The sequence below is a fragment of the Amblyomma americanum genome, unplaced genomic scaffold, assembly GCF_052857255.1.
Source record: "Amblyomma americanum isolate KBUSLIRL-KWMA unplaced genomic scaffold, ASM5285725v1 scaffold_26, whole genome shotgun sequence".
NCBI lineage: Eukaryota > Metazoa > Arthropoda > Arachnida > Ixodida > Ixodidae > Amblyomma > Amblyomma americanum.
Window position 1 is genome coordinate 277,899 of NW_027526498.1, and position 19,974 is coordinate 297,872.

The following is a 19,974-nucleotide window of genomic DNA, read 5'->3' on the forward strand; positions in this document are numbered from 1 at the left end:
TGTATTTATCTTCATAACATGTTTTTGTGCGGCTGCTCGTACGAGGAATGCTTTTTCATACAGCAGTAAGGATGGGCAAATTTATAAGACGTTAGTGTTCTTGACCTTGAATGCAATATGCAGTATCAGAGCATGTTCGTAAATGTGGCCGTGCCAAGAATGAATTTTTATTCACCACTTTAAGAGCCACTCTTAGAGGTGACAGAAAAAGATAGGGGCCGAAGTGCCTATAGCAGCATGGCAGGGGAGGATATATGGTGGTGGGGATGTCGACCCCCTCCCAAAGCCAGAAATCTTACTTAGGAAAAGCATGCTGAAACCCTTTTTCTCAACTAAAACAGTCAAATAAATACATGTTTCAAATAGAACTGAGCCTCTTTAAGAATGACTGATAAATCCACCCATTGTAGCACTGCATCACAGTATGTTTCACATCCATAGACCTAGTTTGGTGCATGATATATATGACCACAGCTTTTAAGACTGCTTCTAGAAGCTTAGAAGTACCCAGTGGCTGGATTATGTTTCGCAGTGTTGTGCATTATTTCAATTCTGTATTTCATGTTTAACGTGCAGAGGTGCAGCTATACGCATAAATTTTCGCTACTTGATGAAATACTAGCTTGTAATGTTACTGCATAGTAGCCCACTTTACTTGTGATCAACAATACACGTAATCAAAATGAATTTATTTTACGTAATGAACTCATGTAATTATTTTTCTTCAACGTAACCACTGCCATCACTGAAATTCAATGCACATGTGGATCCTGATTTTACTAAGTGTTTTTTACCCCAATTAACACTATCACAGAACATGGGCCCAATAAACACGTGTGAGGAAAGGCCTCCAAATTCAGTTAGAGTTTCGCCATTTACGCAATTCTTGACCATGGCCTACGCCAGAAAAGCAATTGCAATACCTGCTGCAGGAAACTGGTCGAAACATAGCACGCGATCAAAAATACAGACTTGACCTTGATATGAACGAATACACTTGAGCCGGGCACGCCACAGAGGCAAATAGCTCCCAGATGCTTGAGACGTTATACGCTTCAAACGTGCATGCAACAAATTTCTGTATACTAAGAACAAAGCGAGCGCAGATGCTTCCTTTACAATAGAACTCTCTGTCCATGTTATGGCTCCCGCCGCTAACACAAGCGCAATTTCTGAAAAACAAAATTGGCAGTTGTATTATAATCAACACCAGTTGCAATCGCTGGAGCTTTGCAAGAACACGCACAAGTAGCAACGAGGATTCACTGCCGATGGAAACGGGAGCGCAAATTACACACGCACAGTGCACGCACAAAACACGATACGTTCGCAGTACACGCCCACGAACACTGCAGCGCACGCCGTATTGAACCAATGCTGAACGAACAGCGCGAATGCTTCTCAGTGTTGCAAATGGGTTGCAAGCCCCAAGGGTAGCGTTGGCCTGGCGGCCTGGGGCAAAGCAGGAAACATCCGAAGGTCCCGGCAAAGGATGAGTCGACGGGCAACAGAACAACTTGTTTATTCTGGCATCGCAAAAGAGCAGCCGGTCAGGGCGACCACGTTACTCGCAGGAAGGAACCGAAGTCTCCCGTTGGCGTCCGGGGCAGCCCCCTTTATACCCACGGAGTCGAGGGCAAGAAGGAACGGCTTGGGAAGAGGCGTCCGATACGGCGACGCTTGAACATGTCCAGACGTGACGGGCGCGTCCGCCAGGCCGGCGCCGGTCAGACCTCCTCGCCTCCCAGTTGGGGAGCTCCTCTCCCCGGCTGCCGCGCTTTGACAAGCGTGGGCACCAACATGCACACACACACACACGCACGCACGACGACACGTGGCACTGAAACCTGCCTGGACGCGCTTGGCGGGAGGCGTTGCGGCCGCGATGAACGAAGCCGCGGCGTCCGTTGCATCCGCGCCGGCTATACCGCGCGTCGTAGGCGAGATGTAACAGACCGCCCCGCCGGGAGAAGGAGATCCCGATGGTCAGGGGACTGCATCCGCTGTCCAGAGGGATGTCGCTCGATGATGCTCGTAATCGAAACCGGTCGTCCCTCGACGTTGCTTGAGCGCAGCGCACAGAGAAGGCCTCGTTCTCGGGTTCAGGATCACATAGGACACTGCAAAGTCACTTCGGGAGAGTTGCCATTTTTGTGCTCGTTCCCAGCAAGCGTTAGAACTACGCCGAAACGCAACCGCTCAGTCAGCAAGCACGAGACAACCCTCACTAAGCTCTGCCAGGCTCTTTCCCCTTTTATACTACTGCCTAATTCCTTACAGTAGTCAAGCAGCACTCAGAACGCGTCCACAAATTGGAAAATTGCACTAGAAAGCACATAATCACTTTGAAACACTAAACAAAAGCAATATGTTAAAAATCCTGCCTCAGGAAGAAAACATCAGTAACCAACAACTTTGAGGCGGATTCCTACGTTAGGGGCTTCGACTTAAGCCATCGGCGTTACCGTTGAGACTCCCCTTTTTGTAACGCACCTCAAAGGAATATTGTTGCAAAGCGAGGCTCCAGCGCAGGAGGCGGCCATTTTTGGGAGAGATGTTCTGCAGCCATTGGAGAGGGCAGTGATCCGTCTCAATGATAATCCTCGAGCCGGCTAGGTAGCATGACAATTTCTGAACGGCCCACACGAGACACGCACACTCTTTCTCGGTGGCGCTGTACGCCTGCTCACGACAGGTCAGCTTACGACTAGCATACAGGACGGGGTGTTCCACTTCTCCATTGTCCCTTTGGCACAGTACAACGCCCATGCCTCGCTCACTAGCATCGCACTGAACAACGAACCCTTTTGTGTAGTCTGGCGATCGTAGCACAGGCTGGCTTGTTAGGGCGCTCTTTAGGGCGCTAAAAGCTCTTTCCTTTGTCTCGCTCCAGACGACTGTTTGGGGCTCTGTTTTTCTTAGAGCATCCGTCAGGGGAGCCGCGATATCGGAGTACCTGGGGATGTACCTCTGATAGTAGCCGGCGACACCTAAGAACGACCGAATATCGGTCTTCAAGCGCGGTTGCGGGAAGTCTCGCACAGCGGCCACCTTTATTTCAGAGGGGCGGCGACGACCCTGTCCAATCACGTGACCGAGGTATACAACCTCGGCCTGTGCTAATTGGCACTTGGGAGCTTTGACTGTCAAGCCCGCTTCGCGCAGGCGGGTTAGCACTGCCCGCAAGTGTGCCATATGCTCAGACCAGGATGCGGAGAATATCGCTACGTCGTCTAAATACGGTAAAGCGAATTCTTCCTGTCCTCGCAACACTTTGTCCATGAGGCTTGAAAAGCAGTATGGCGCGTTCTTCAAACCAAAACTCAAAACTTTAGGACGGAATGTTCCCATTGGTGAAATGAACGCCGCATACCTACTAGCCTCTTCTGTAAGTGGAACCTGCCAATAACCCCTGACAAGATCTAGGGTGGAAATAAACTGAGCGCTACTAACTTTCTCAAGGCGCTCCTCGATGTTAGGGATCGGATAAATTTCATTCTTAGTGATGGAATTAAGCCTGCGGTAGTCGACGCAAGGACGAGGTTCCTTGCCCGGTACCTCAACTAAAATCAAAGGGGAGGTATAATCACTCTCACCCGCCTCAATAACACCGAGCTGTAGCATTTTCTTTACCTCAGCCTCCATAATATCGCGCTGGCGGGGTGACACCCGGTACGCCTTGGATCGTACTGGCTCTGGGGAGGTAAGTTCTATATCATGAGTAAGGACAGAAGTCCTACCAGGCCTCTCAGAGAACTGACCTTGAAACTCTTGTAAGAGTTGGTGTAGTTCGGTTTTCTGCTCAGGCGACAGCGGTGCTTTACTGAGTAAGTCACTAATGACCTGATCAGTGTCTTCCCTGTTCGTCACTGAGCCTAGTCCCGGAAGCTCGACCGGAAGCTCTTCTAACTTTCCCTTGTCGGGCATTTCCTCTCCAGTACCTGGTGCCTTCAACGCTACAGGCTCAATTTTATTCAGTTCGGACGTGCTCTGAGTATCAGCTTGCTGCGCCTCCGACCCTTTCTCATTGTTCGACAACGTCGGCCCCGCAACTACCGCCTTTGCAGCGAGCTCCCGAACTCTCGATCTGGTTAAGGCCTGAACGCTAGCCTCACCAAACAAAAGCCCCTTCTCGCGCAGGAGGTGATCGGACCTGTTCGAAAATAGGTACGGGTACTGGGGGGGCAGCCTAGATGACACTACGGCCTCCGTCTCAAGTGCTCCGAAAGGTCCTTCAATAAGCACTTTTGCTACGGGCAGACACACGCTATGAGCTTCCACGGCTTGCTTGATCCATGCGCACTCGCCCGTGAACATATCGGGTTCTACGTAAGAGGGGTGAACTACATCCATTGTAGCTGCGGAATCACGAAGCACTCGGCACTCTTTCCCGTTCACGAGGAAGTCTCGCATGTAAGGCTCGAGAAGCTTCATGTTCTCGTCAGTGCTACATAATGACAAACACACGACTTCTCTTTTTGTTTCTGGACACTGCGCCGAAAAGTGACCCGGCTTCTGGCACGTATAACACACGCGCGCTTGCCTCGCCTCGAACCGCTTTCTGCGTTCGGCTTCGGCTGCCGCCGTCTCCTTACGTTCGGTCGGACTGCTTTCACTCGCATCCGCACTACGCGTGTCCCCCCTTGCTCTCATGGGTGTGAACTTCGGCCTCTCAGACTTGGAGCCAAATTCACCCTTTTGACCGTCCTTAGCTCCGCGAGCCCGACGCGTCACAAACTCCTCGGCTAGCTCGGCGGCTTTAGCCACTGTACTAACGTCTGGCCTATCCAAGACCCAGTACCGCACGTTCTCAGGTAACCGACTATAAAACTGTTCCAGCCCGAAACACTGCAGAATTTTCTCGTGGTCACCAAACGCTTTCTCTTCTTTGAGCCACTCCTGCATGTTTGACATAAGCCTGTAGGCAAACTCTGTATATGACTCATTTCTGCCTTTTTCATTTTCCCGAAACTTCCGACGGAACGCCTCCGCTGACAGCCTGTACTTTTTTAGCAGACTTGATTTCACTTGGTCGAAATCCTCTGCCTCCTCTCTCTTCAAGCGAGCGACTACGTCGGCCGCCTCGCCGGGTAACAAAGTGAGCAAGCGCTGTGGCCACGTTTCCCGAGAGAACCCCTGCTTCTCGCACGTTCGCTCAAAGTTAACCAGGAACAAACCAATGTCCTCTCCAAGCTTAAACGGCCGCATCAGGTCAGTCATTTTGAACGATACCCGTTCTCCTGCACCGTGTGCCTGACTTCCATTACGAGCGCGTTCCATCTCTACCTCGAGACGCTTCATTTCCAAAGCGTGTTGACGGTCGCGCTCTTCTTTTTCTTTTTGCTCTTTACGTTCGCGCTCCTCTTTCTCTTTTTGTTCTTTACGTTCGCGCTCGTCTTTCTCTTTTTCTTTTTGTTCTTTACGTTCGCGCTCGTCTTTCTCTTTTTGTTCTTTACGTTCGCGCTCCTCTTTTTGCTCTTTACGTTCGCGCTCGTCTTTCTCTTTTTGCTCCCTCTCCTCAATGGTCTCAAGGCATTCCGACAGCTCGTCATCATCAGCCTCCAACTCAAGAATAGCCCTTAGCAGTTCTGGTTTTCTGAGTTTGTCTGAGACATCCAGACCCAACTCTCTTGCAAGTTCCAGCAATTTCGGTTTGCGCAACGACTTCAAATCCATGGCTGCTCCGAATGCTGCTTTCTCTACTGCCTACTATTGTCTTGCCGCAAACTAACCCGGCAGCAACGACAACCACAATTACCAGCTCTGTTTCTGACACTAACAAAAGCCTGGCAAAACTCAGAAGAAGAAAGTCCCGCACTCACCAAACCTCGCAGCCAAGAATTCAGCGCAGTCGTTCCGCTGCAGGCAACCAGTCATCACACAGGGCTCGTTGCACTGCTCCCGGATGGTCGTTGTGCTGCTCAGCATACAGTTGACCGCATATCTTCGCTGCTGGCCTCCGTTGTCGGGATCTCACCGCTGGCAACCAGTTGTTGCAAATGGGTTGCAAGCCCCAAGGGTAGCGTTGGCCTGGCGGCCTGGGGCAAAGCAGGAAACATCCGAAGGTCCCGGCAAAGGATGAGTCGACGGGCAACAGAACAACTTGTTTATTCTGGCATCGCAAAAGAGCAGCCGGTCAGGGCGACCACGTTACTCGCAGGAAGGAATCGAAGTCTCCCGTTGGCGTCCGGGGCAGCCCCCTTTATACCCACGGAGTCGAGGGCAAGAAGGAACGGCTTGGGAAGAGGCGTCCGATACGGCGACGCTTGAACATGTCCAGACGTGACGGGCGCGTCCGCCAGGCCGGCGCCGGTCAGACCTCCTCGCCTCCCAGTTGGGGAGCTCCTCTCCCCGGCTGCCGCGCTTTGACAAGCGTGGGCACCAACATGCACACACACACACACGCACGCACGACGACACGTGGCACTGAAACCTGCCTGGACGCGCTTGGCGGGAGGCGTTGCGGCCGCGATGAACGAAGCCGCGGCGTCCGTTGCATCCGCGCCGGCTATACCGCGCGTCGTAGGCGAGATGTAACATCAGTGAACAGCGGCGGTCTTCCAAGGGTTCTTTGCAGTGTCGCAGTAGACGAATTGCCCGTGCTATCGTTGTCGCCGAGAGCGTTCAAATCCGGGCACGCAAAAAGGTTTTTGCGCTGAATTCCATCTTGAGACATGGGGCGAACGCCGTCAACGCCAGCCTTTGAACACCACCAAAAACAAACTCGAGCAGTAACGCCTACGCCGCACCTCGAATGAGACGCTGCGGCCCGCTGCAGCCGCCCGGTTTCTAAACAAGCTGCCCGGACAAGATGGCCCTCCTATTGAAAAACGCTATATGTCACTTCCTCAACACTTTTCACACATGTTGTTGTATGGGAAGGGCCTGTCCTGACTTTTCCTTCCTCCATGCGGGTCCCGAACGTCGTCTGGTAATCAGGGTTGCCAATTTAGCGGTTTTCCGGCTAAGTTTAGCGAGTTTTTACGCTGTTTAGCGGTCGAAAATTCTGTATTGCGGGAGGCGGAATTTTTAGTGTTCCTTAAGATTTTTTGACTTTCATTTTTGTGGTTTTTGACAAGTCCATGTCGTTTATTTTTGAATATTAAACGTTCCTTAAAATTCTACTCTCTTCTGCGAGAACACTTCATCATGTCGCTGTGAGCGCATGACGTCGCTGTGATGGCTACAGTGGCGAACATCGGAACACGCATTGAAGCGATTTCTGCGGCACTTTTCAACGTAATACTCGAATCTGCCAGGTGACGTGGGACCTGTGAAGTATGTACAGAAGTTCAAGAAATAGTGACTGCAGGACCTAAAGCTTATAGACTGGTTGGTGGAAGTTCCAAACGATGCCAGACGAGCGCGATTCCTCTAAAGCAAGATGGAGCTTTCAGCCAAGCATGTGAATTTGGTAGCGCACATCACAAATAAGAACCTCTCGGCTACAGCGCCGTTTTCGTCCGGAAGGCAGACGACTCTAGAAGTTGTAAATCGCAAGTGTGACGAGTCATGCGCTGCCGAAGGGTCCCTGGTATTGTTCGTATGTGTGCACTATGCAGTTCTGGCTCCAGGTCACCTTGGTGAGTTGTGTCGTGGCCAGTTTAGCGACAGCGAGGGAGCTAAGCATCTCTAGCTTCACCGATCAAAGTGCAGTGCTTTGATCAAGAACATCTTATACCCTCACTTTACTGAGGATTTGCTGTCCGACTTAGGATCTGGGAGATACAACCTGATTCTTGATGAGTCAACGGATATTCCTGTTACCAAGCTATTCTGCATCGTCATTGTGTACTACAGCGAAAAGATGGGCAAAATAATTCCGCCCTTTCTGAGTTTAGTTGAACTCGACGACTCAAAGGCTCAGTCAATATTTGATGCAGTGAAAAGGTGCCTGGCTCATTTTGGAATTGACTTGCGCAGAAAGATGGGAATAGGGACAGACAGCGCCAGTGTGATGGTAGGTGTCAACAACGGAGTGTATCAGAAGCTTAGGATGGATGTTCCTAATCTCTTGTTGGTCAGATGCGTCTGTCATTCGCTGCACTTGGCGGTTTCGAGTGCCTTGGCGGAAGCACTTACGAAAAATCTCGAATATTTGGTGAGCGAAATTAAAAACCGGTTTTCTTGGTCACCATAAAGGCAGCTGTCCTACCTCGAGCTCTACCGAAGATTCAACGACGGACACGATCCGCTTAAGATAGTGCAGTCTTGCCAAACCAGGTAGCCATCGGTTGAAACAGCGGTCGGTAGAGTGTTGTAGCCATGGGGTGAATTGTTGTCACTCTTTGCCACGGCAAGAATAACTGAGAAGTGCTACACAGCAGAACTCCTGCATTCGATGATGTGCGATACGACGAACTTGGCTTACCTCGTTTTTGTGAAGTCCATTCTTGCAGAAGTACAAAGTGTGAACTAGGCGCTTTAGTCCAGGCTGACAGCCTAAAATTGCTAAGTGACCTTACATTACTAATTGAAGCGCTGTCAAAAAAGCTCGTCGTGCCTACGTGCCGTGCAGACCAACTCAGTTCAAGCGTCGACGGCTATGTCAATATTACGTCAGACCTCAGCTTCGAGAGTGAAAAAAGCTGGAAGAGCTGAGAAAGGCTGGTTTTTCGAGAGATGCCAAACACGTATTTAGACAGCGATGTGTCGTATGTCTCATCTGAAACAGCTCCAGAAAAGACTACCTGACAACGTACGAATACTCAGACAAGTTTCCCTGCTCTCAGTTGGGAACGCACTTCGCGTAAGCACTCATTGGTGCCCCTTATGGCAATCCTGGATCTGCAATGAGAAAAAAATCCCTGCCATTAAACTGCAATGGGAGAAGCTCACTCTCGTCAGCTCGAACAATCATGCGAGCACTGTTGCATTCTGGGACGAAGTCAACAAGCAAGGAATGCTTCCGACAAAAATCCGTTCTCCGAATTGGCCGAGTTCGCTCTAGTCATGCGGGTGCTGCCCTCGTCCAATGCAGAGGTTGAACTCGTGTTCAGTCAGCTGAACATTATCAAATGTAAACAGAGGAACAGGTTGTAAACACCGAGATGACGAATGTTATCTTGACTATTCGAGCCGGACTCCGGAGGGAGGGTAAATGCTGCTTAAACTACGAGCACAATTACTAAAGTGGGATTTCGTCTGTTCAGTTGACAGCTTGTACGCACATCCATTTTATGCGTAGCCAAAAGGGATGGGTCAGTAAGGATGTGTATTGATTTTCGAAAATTGAAAGCAGAGGCAAGTGCCAGCTACATATGAAGTGGTTAGTGCCAGCTACATATCGGTATTGGATATGACTTGTCGATACTGGCAGATCGACTTAGATGAACAGTCGCAGCGTCTCAACGCGTTTGCAACACCTCAAGGCCCCTATGCGTGGAAGGTAACGCAGTAAGGGTTGCGAAATTCGGCAGCAACTTTTCAGACGACTCTGAATGAAATCATAAAAGAACATTCCTCTTATGCAATGGCCTACATTGATGATATCGCTATCTTTACGCCAGCCTGGGAGGTACACATCAAAGAATTACGGGCAGTACTTGAGACTTTGAGAGAAGTGGGCTTAATGGCAAACGCTCAGAAATGCAAGTTCGCGCAGAGGACGGTAATGTACCTAGACCATGTAGTAGGGTCAGGCAAGCATGCTCCCCACCCAGAGAGAGTAAGCGCGATCACAAAAATGAAAGCACACAAAACAAAGAAGGCGCTGCGTAGCGTATTAGGCCTCTTTAATTACTATTGAGGGAATGTACCGGAGTACTTAAAGGTAGTTCGCCCATTGACGGACCTCACCAACACGCGGATCCCGAATGTCATTCCCTGGAATGAGAAGACCGAGCAAGCGTTTTGTGAGGTGAAAAGAGTGCTGGTGTTGTTGCCGGAGCTGGTCGCACCTGATCACAGCCAGGAGTTCCTTCTCACAACGGGTGCCTCGGAGGTGGCGATAGGAGCATGTCTGGCAAAGTCTGTTAAAGGGGAACAGAAGCCGATTGCATTTCTGAGCAAGAAATTGACCCCTGCTCAGACCAAATGGTCTGCAATTGAAAGAGAAGCTTTTGCAGTCGTGTGGGCACTGAGGAAAATGGACACCTGGTTATTTGGGGTTAAAGTGAAGGTCACAACAGACCACAACCTGCTCACTTACCTGACATGTTCAGCGCCCAATAGTGCGCGTTTGATGCGTTGGTCGCTTGCATTGCGGAAGTATGACTCAGATGTCGTGCATATCAAAGGTTCACTGAACAAGTGCGCTGGCAATTAATTTCGCTTTGAAAAGAAAAGTGCGCTGATGCACTCTCTCCTCTAGAATGCCAGGAGCAATGGCATTAGGATGATAATTTTGTGTGTGTTTGTTTGCATTTGTTTCCTATTATATAGCCGCAAACGATATAGGCGCAAATTGTAGATGTAATTTTGCATGTAACTATTTTGCTTGCTGCGATGGTCACGGTGAGAAATGAAGGCTAGGGGCCAGCTTGGCAGTTGGCCTACAGAGAACGGACATGGCAAGTTCTGGAATGTGCAGATTGGTGTCCTAACCATGTGTGCACGGAACGAATTGAGGCTGTGTGTGTATGTGTGCCCAGTGCTGCTTGGAACCTTGTGGCTTGACTCCTATGTCACACTGACAGCAAGTGTCCGCGTGACATTCTTGGTTGGGAGATGTGGAGTTCGCTGAACTTTCCGCGAACTGGTAGGTCTCGTGGTCGCAAAGAAGGCAGCAGCAGTGGGGTAGGAAGTCGCCAACAAAGGGGCCCGTCCCGTCCCTGCCTCCTCTTCGTGCGGCGGACGTCATGGTTTACTCCGCGCCGTCACGGGCATAGCCCGTTAACCGTCTACAGCTGTCGACATGTGTTCGTTGTTAAGGGGTTGCCTAGGCTTCAGGAATGCACGAGATGAGGCTGAATATTAGCCGAGTGACCGTGAAACCCACTATTTCCGTAACGACTGTCTTCTCTTTCCTGTTCTGCAAACAACGTTAGTGATCGTCTCGTAGGCATATGTTTGTCGCGTGAGCGAAAGAGATTGGAAAGTGGTAACGGCTGTTCCGTGGGTGCCATGGGAGAGGGTGGTCGCGTTTGTGCTGTTTGTGTATTTGGATGCAACCTCTCCTTTCCCAAATGTTGGTCAGCACTCTTCCCCAATCTTTGATTAGTTGCGGAAATCTTATTTTCCTTTCCCTAACCACTGATTGGTGAGGTGTGCCGCTTGTAATTTATTGGTGGCGGTCCCCTCTGAGGGCGGAGACAGAGTGTTTAAAAACAAGCGCGCTGCGTTTAACGAGGGCTGAATTCGTCTAATCAACGGTTTAGTTATGTAAATAGTTTTCTCTTTGCTTTTTTTCTTCTTGTTTTATTTATGCTGTAAATAAATAAACCTTCTCTTTTCTGCGATAAACGTGAATGTTTGCGACATAGAACCAGCGGGTCATCAAGAAACCCCGATTTCATCATCAACAATTTGTTTCCTCACATCACCACCCGAAGGGGGAAACCCAACTATATGAATCCTGGTTCATTTCAGAAGAGCGTGTTGTCGGGCTATTTGGCTTTGCATGATATAAAAGAAGTGGGCGCAAAACTTGGACGAGGACCGGGTGCTTGTCAGCCGTCATTTGTGTTTCTGGTCGGTCTTTGTCCAAGTTTTGCACCCACTTCTTTTATATCCTGGGACATTTGCTTTTGTCAAACAGGAAGAACAAGGAGACAAATACTCAATAAAACTGTAAATATGACAGTTAGACTAATCAGGCGAACTGCCAACAAGAGGACGGGAGTGAAGGAGAAAGAATGCTGCAGAATATTACAAGCATTTCAACTTAGCAGGGTTTTCTATAGACTCCCGTACCTAGAATTATACAGCACTGAAAAAGCCAAAGTAGAGGCTATAATTAGACAAGCATACAAGGTTGCATTACGGCTACCGAACTGCACCTCCACAGAAAGACTCCTGGGCCTCGGGGTATGCAACACCCTGGACGAGCTTAAGGAAGCGCACTTAACAATGCAACAGGGCAGGCTTTGCCGCGCCAATGCAGGAAGGGCCATACCTGGTCGCTGTTGTGCTCGCGCTCCCTTCCTGCTGTTGATTTTGGCAAATTCATACATTGGGGAGGATTCCCTGACAACCACTGCGAAGGTGAATGAGCCATCTGGAAGAAACGTGGCTACAGGAATGCTGGAAGCAGCGACGATAATAGCGTCCCCACGTGTTCGAACAGGTCATCAGACGACGAAGTACAAGATCAGTGTTGTTCAGTTCAGTTCAGTTTATTTACCTTAAAGGCCCCCTTGTATCGGGGGTATTACATAAGGGGTGGGATTTTAATGAAATGAGCAAACAAAACAGCGAACATTATTTAGCACTGAAGGTGATCGGTTACATGTTCTTGAAAAATAGAGGATGAAGCGATGTTGATGATGTCACGGGGTAGGCCGTTCCAGTCCGTTGCTGCTCGAAAGAAAAATGAAGCAGAAAAGGTGGCAGTATGCGATGACGGCCGGGCAACTTGTAGGGGATGACTGGTGCGGTGAGATATGCGTGCGGCAGTTGTGATATACGGTGACCGATTGAGGGAAGAATGAAATAATTTGTGATAAAGGGTGAGACTTGAAATGCGACGACGGAACGAAAGGGGCGGTAGTCCTGATAATGCTTTCAATGAAGAGATGCTGACGTCATATGAGTATGAAGAGTGGATGAATCGAGTGGCACGGTTTTGGACAGCTTCTAATGCGTTAATTAAATAAGTTTGGTGCGGGCTCCATATGGCAGAGGCATATTCTAATTTTGGTCTGATGACCGATTTATATGCGAGTAATTTTACGTGTTGAGGGGCAAGGCGGAGATGGCGCTTGAGAAAACCAAGTGTTTTCTTCGATGCTGAAATGATGTTGCCAATATGGGTGCGCCAAGATAAATCATAAGACAAGGTGACTCCTAGATACTTATAAGATGATACTGAATCAATCGAGGTGTTAGAAATGGAATATTGGAAGCGATGCGGGCTATGGCGACGAGAGAAGGATAAGAGTTTGCATTTATTAGGATTTAGGGACATGAGCCAGTTGTTACACCAATTAAGTACGCTGTTAAGATCGGTTTGAAGACTAAGTTGATCACGAGAGTTATTAATAGTGCGGTAAATAACACAGTCGTCAGCAAACATTCGAATACTACAGGAAACGTGGTCAGGTAAATCATTAATATATATTAAAAAAGTAATGGACCGAGTACTGATCCTTGCGGAACGCCCGAAGTAACCGGGAGGCTGTTAGACAGGTGGCCGTTAGCAAACACTGATTGAGAACGATTAGTGAGAAACTGCTCAATCCACTGTAGTATGTTAGGATGTAAGTTCAGCTGTGCAAGTTTTACTAGTAAACGACGGTGGGGAATTTTATCAAAAGCTTTCGCAAAATCTAGAAATATGGCATCAGTCTGTTTGTTACGGTCAAGATTAGTGTGCAAGTCGTGAAGGAACAACGCTAATTGGGTTTCACAAGAGAGGCCCTTACGAAACCCATGTTGTGAAGAATGGAAGAAATCATTTGAGTCTAAGAAATTTATAATTTGAGTGTAGATGACATGTTCCATGATTTTGCAGGGTACGCTAGTTAGTGAAATGGGGCGATAATTCATGGGGGAGTCTCTGTTACCTGATTTGTGGACTGGAACGACCTTCCCCGTTTTCCAGTCATCTGGAATGATCCCTGAAGAGAGCGATTTCAAAAGATCAAAGACAAGTAGGCTGCACATGTTGATTTCACATTTTTAAGCAGTTTTGCATTAATCATGTTCATACCAGCTGATGATGAGAGTTTCATGTTATCAATTATGGAAGCGATACGATCTGTGAAGAATGTGACAGCTGGCATAATGGCTTCTGTGTTGAGCGATGGTAACTGTGAAGGCATGTCAAATTCACTCGTGAAAACAGATACAAAGGCGTTATTAAATATTTCTGCGCATTCATGGTCAGTAACCGCTTCGTGCAAGTCGTTAGTCAGTGTAATATCATGAGTGTGCTTAGGATTTAAAACCTGCCAGAATTGTCTAGGATTGCTGATTAGTAGCTTCGGTAAGTCAGTGTGATAAAATGAGCGCCTGGCGCTACGAACTGCAAGTAAGTATGATTTCTCAGATGCAAGGTATTTTTCCCAAGTGGCTTGATTATCAGTGTGTTTGGCTGTACGAAACAGGCGTTTCTTCTTGTTTTCTAGACGTTTTAGATGCTTAGTAAACCATGGTTTATTGTGGTTATTTTGGAAAGATACCCTGGGGATAAACATATTAGAGAGCATATTTAACTTATTTTTGAATATCAACCAGTTTTCGTGAACAGAGTGAGTGTCGAATGTAGATTGGTACTCTGAAAAAAACATGTTAAGGTCTTCAGTTATTGCATCGTAATTCCCTTTATCGTAAAGATTTATTGTTTTTCTGGATGGGTGCTTCTGAGCTGGGGTAAACGAAAATAGAGCATGTAAGATTTTATGGTCGCTGATTTCTGGAAGATAACTAATGGATGATAGGTACTCAGGGCTATTAGTTAGTATTCTGTCAAGGGTGTTGGCGGTTGCATGCGTGGTGCGAGTAGGTTCCGAGACTAACTCTGCAAGGTTAAAATTTAAACAGACATCAATGAAGTTCTTGGCCTCTGTATTGCATGTTAATGAGGAAGTGCCTAAACTCTGCCAATCAATGTCCGGATAATTGAAGTCCCCGAAAAGGGGAATGCACGCATTTGGGTATTTAACAACAAGATGATTTATAGTATCATTCAGATGTCGACAGAAGTTTGGATTTGACTGCGGGGGCCTATAACAAACGCCGAGAAGTACTGTTGCATGGGGAGTGCGAATAATTAGCCATAATGATTCCATATCAGATGTGACGTGTGCAATAGAGCATGATATACCTCGGTGAATTGCAACAAGAACACCCCCCCCCCCCCGCCCCCCCGTGAGTTTTTTCGATCGTTTCGGTAGACGTTGAATTCGGGTAAGTCAGTTAAAACTTCAGCGTCGGACACGTTACTGTTTAACCAAGTTTCAGTTAGTATAAGTATATTGCTCCTGGATGACGAAATTACATTGGATATGAGTTCACGCTTTGGGAGGAAGCTGCGGATGTTAGTGAATATCACGGAAAACGAGAGAACATTTGAGGGAACATTTGAGGATGTCGCACGCTGGCGTTTTGTTGGTGTAGGGTGAAGGGACGATTGCTACGCGAGTTGCATGACGGTGTTAGATGAAGTGTCAAAAATATAACGGTTCAAGCCGATGTGAAGTGTTTTAAATCGCAAGGAAAATTTGGCAGACCTGGCTTTAGCAAATGCAACAAGATATTTTCGCGCGTGACGAACGGCATGCGAGAAGTCCTCTCCAACACTATAAACCGTGTCTTTCAGATTTCGCCCATTTGATAGGAGGGATTCTTTAGTTTTGCTAATTGTGAACTTCACGATTATGGGACGATTTTTATCTTGTGAGTGACGACCGAGGCGATGAGCTCTTTCTATTTCGTGAGGTTCCACAGTTATTTGAAGGTTATTACGGCAAACATCAATGATTAGTTTTTCAGATTCTGCCCACGTTTCGCTATCAGTAGTGTCAGGAATGCCATAGAAGATGAGATTGTTACGGCGTGACCTGTTTTAAGCGTCCTCTATGCGGGTTTCTAGTTCCTGGATTATACACGCCATGTTGCTTGTGTCAGCCTGCATCTTTTCAATGTCGTTTCGAAGGGGAAGTAGTGCTTGGTAGTGTGTTTCCAGGTCGGCCATACGATTGCTTAAATCAGTTATGGTTTTATCCGTAGTAGTGAGCTGGGATTTCAGACCTTGTACTTCGGCTATTAGTTGGGTTTGGCCTGCGGTTAGTTTCTGGAGTTCCGCGAGTACTGCACTGCTGTCGTTAGGACCAGGGTTAGTTTCGATATCTCCTGATAACAATAGCAAAGAATGAACAACAGTGACACACTCGGCGGCAATGGCAACACAGCACTGTGGGCTTGGGAACTGCACCAGAATATAATTGCTTGATCTTTTGGCAAATAAGGTATATGATTTACTAACCTGCATCGCAAAGATCAGCGGATTAGATGGCTGCGCTGAGGTGCAGTCACCGAGCCCACTTATATGGGGGGAAGCTGTTGATGTCCGTGATGATGCGGCCGTCCAAGATTCCTTCGGCGCCGGCAGCCACTGTTCCTCTGTTGTGGCAGCAGTCATCCGGGGCGGGCAGCTGACGAGCGGCAAGCGGTAGCGTCCCGGCTCGTCACTGGAGCATGGTGGTGCGCAGTCAAACGACACACCTGAAAGAAGGCTTGCCAAGGTCGGCAACAGTAGGCTGACGAACAGCTGGTTGATCGTCTGCATCGCAAAGATCAGCGGATTAGATGGCTGCGCTGAGGTGCAGTCACCGAGCCCACCGAGCAGCCACCGAGCCCTCTTCAGTCGCGCTGGGGTTGAACAATTGCCCGAGTGCCGCGCCTTCGACAGGGGTTCCGCGTTCCGGTCATCAGCACAAGATCTTTCAACCCCCGCTGGGAGACAGCCTGCATTCCTGTGTCTCGCAGGCGCCTTCCGGGCCCACATGGGGGCGGTCCGGACACACGTGCGCGCCCACCTGGAGGCCGCGTGGACGACAACGTGACCGGGTCCAGTTCCCTTTCCCTCGACCGAGCTGCGAAAGAACATCAGGACCGCCTTTCCGTGGATGGTACCATCAGTGCCATCATGCGATTGGACATCATTCTTCGAACTGTATTCCCCAGCTAGGGGTGTGGGGAATATGGAGTGTATTTAACGAGCTGCTGGTTTGGTACCAGAGAGAGCCCCCTCTAGAGAGATACCCTTTGCTCAGAGAGACTCCCGACTGCTAAGAAGCTCTCTTTACTAGAAGCACTCTCAGTTTTCCTTACTTGTACTTTATGTAAATAGTCTTTGTATAAAGTTTTCAAGTTTTCTTCTTTCTCTTATCGTCGTCGTCTCATCTCCGGCCCAGTCACGCTACCTGAATCCCAACAACAGGTGGCAGCGATGGAAAGCTGCTGCCTAAATCCCAACATCGCCTAGGACTAGGCATCGAGCTGCCACCACTAGATACCAAGACACAAATACCTAAACAAATCGCTGAGGCAATACTAGTCACGCTATTACCTGAGAATATGCATCCTGCTCACTACGAGGAGAGGACGAAAGCTAGGGCAAAAGCTCTACACATAATGTACAGCCAACATGAACAAGCGGTATTTGTAGATACCGGAGAATACCCACAGAAACAAGCGTTCGCACTAGCGGCGGTGGACACACAAGGCAGACTGTTGGTATCCTGCACTACTCAAACAAGATCCTCAGAAACGGCAGAAGAGGCGGCTATCGCCCTTTCCATCATTAACACCAATGAATATACTGTTCTTAGCGACTCCAACTTCGCCATGCGCATTTATGCGAGGGGCGAAATTTCTCAGGCAGCAATGAATATATTGGAGAAAAAAAAACATAGAAATATTTTGTTGATAAGGCTCCCGTCTCACTCGCGCAGTCCTGGTAACGAAGCGGCACACATCAAAGCTCGAGCATTCGTCAGCCGAGCAGGAGACGCAGTAGTTACTGAAGGAGTGTACGATGGGGGGCTAGTTGGTAATCCATGAACTAAGAACGAAAACCACGCAAAGGACGATACACAGGAAAGAAGTAGACAGGACGAGCGCGGACTTGCAACTGTTTATTGAAACACATCTTCCTTCCATCACCAACCCTACGCATGCGCAACAAGCAAACTCTATCTTATCGAGTTCAAGAACTTCAGCTCCTTCTTGTACAGAAAGACCGAAGCCTCGCTTACACACTTCTCGGGCCCATATCTATCAATCTGCCAGGCTTCGATGACCTCACGTGTTTTCTGGTCTTTGGCCCTTCCGATTATCTTTGTACGCTCAAAGAGTGGCGTGCATTTATTGTCACAAGAAAGACAGTGTTTGGGCAAATGCATGCCGCTGTGAGAGCCCAACGAATTTTTGTGTTCTTGTAGGCGCTTATTAATGCAGCGTCCCGTTTGTCCCACGTAAACTGAGCCGCGACTAAGCGGGATTTCATACACTACTCCTATTCGACAGGACACAAACTTGATTTTGTGGTTTACACCACAGCCTGCTTTTGTTCTCGTTTCATTGTTAGTTAGCGCGCACAAACGGGACAGCTTACAAGGCGCCGAAAAGAAGATTTCCACACCGAATTTTCTTGCCACCCTCTTCAGGCCATGCGAGGTCTTATGTATATAGGGCAGTACTTCAAATTTCCGCCTCTCACGAATGCCAGATTCTCGAGCACTAGAAGTTGGGATGACGGTTTTCAACAGAGACCCGGCAGCGGCCTGCAGAAGCAACGAGGGAAACCCAGCACAACTTAGGCGTGCGACTTGAGCGGAAAAGCTGATTGAAACCTTGTGAAAACAGGACCTCAGTAATGATGACCTCAAGCAGGATGAAGCAATCCCTCTCTTAATAAGCTTAGAGTGACAGGAGTCATAGGGTAAAAGGGCCTTTTTTGTTCTAGGCATGTAACCGGACCACTTGTGTTGGATTAGGCAGAGTATTAGTTATTATGTATTAGAGTATTATGTATCCTTCAAAGTTACAAAAAGTTTTGTGAGGAAGAGGATATTTCCTTCTTATGACCTTATAGTAAACCAGTAATTTCTGCATAACTTAATAACAATGAGGGCTGTTAATGATGTAAGAGAGAGTCTGCGTGCGAGATGCTTGGAGGAGGATAGCTCGAGCAGCTGTGTAGGCCGCCTTATTGCCCGTTGTTGAGACGCATCCTGGCGTCCAGAAGATCTGGACATTTGAGAGATTTAACGTTTTTAAAATTTTATAACACAGGGCGCCTACGCGACCCCTGATGTAATTGTGTACTGCTACCTGTGAGTTGGACATAATCGTTGCGCCTCTCTCTTCTCGGATATCGCTAGTGCGATTGCAGCAACCGCTAAAGTAAAGTTCGGTATTTTAAAAACGATAACTTTTGCTCGTTGCATCGGAACGAAACAAATAAATTGATTGAATACGGCGGTTAGCCTGTGATCGCCCTGCTTGCTATTTTTCGCTGTGTCTTTGCACTTTTGGTGCAACATCGGAAGCTCAGACTCGTTCATTTGAATAGTTTTTAAGACGACGTCAAGAGATATACGGTTACTGAAGGTTAACTACTACATGCCTAACTAGAGCGCATTTTTAATGCGGAATTGGCGGTAGTTATGGCTGAGGGCTAGCTCGTTGCTGAACATTTCATCGGTAACGCTGCCCTGTGTTTCAACACTGCACAAAACAGCGGCACACAGAATGACAGGACATTTGAGCAATTTTTCTCAACTCATTCAAATTCAAGACCTCGCAGTCTTCTAGATGCCTACCCTCGTGCAGCTTTTTACTGGGGCCACAAACGTATTTCACGAAACAACTGTGCCTCAGCATAGAACTTAAGAAAAAAAATGAATGACTTGCACAGCAAAGCTAGCAAGCTAAGCTGCCTTGAACAAACCCATGTTTAATTTATGCCGATACTCGCCTTAAGAGTTGACGATGAAAACTTTTCTTGAAAACCATAAAAAGGTTAAGCTAACGGAAGGGTGATCAGGTCCGTACTCCAGGATACCGTTGCTCGAGGTCCGAGGTCCTCGAGGTCCGAGCTTGACAGGGCCGCCTTCCCCGCTGGCTGATTTATTCTGCCAGTACTGGTATTTTTATGACAAAAGCCTACCATATGGTATAAGTTTGTCTTCTGCCCACAAAGTTTGCACTGCGCCGAAAAAAAATTCGGGCTCAATGGCGTGAAGCTAACCTGAATTTTTGAACGATGTAGTTGATTTTTTTTTTCCTTTTTCGGATGATGAATACCTTCTTCCGCAAACGAGAAAACAGGAAGTGGACCTGGAGAGCCCCAATGGTGAGACTAAA

At 48.1% G+C, this 19,974-nt stretch overlaps 1 pseudogene; it reads right to left on the reverse strand.

The window, feature by feature from the left end:
• Positions 1-15,235: 15,235 nt before the first annotated feature.
• LOC144112004 (uncharacterized) overlaps positions 15,236-19,974 on the reverse strand; it is a 29,789-nt pseudogene continuing 25,050 nt past the window's right edge.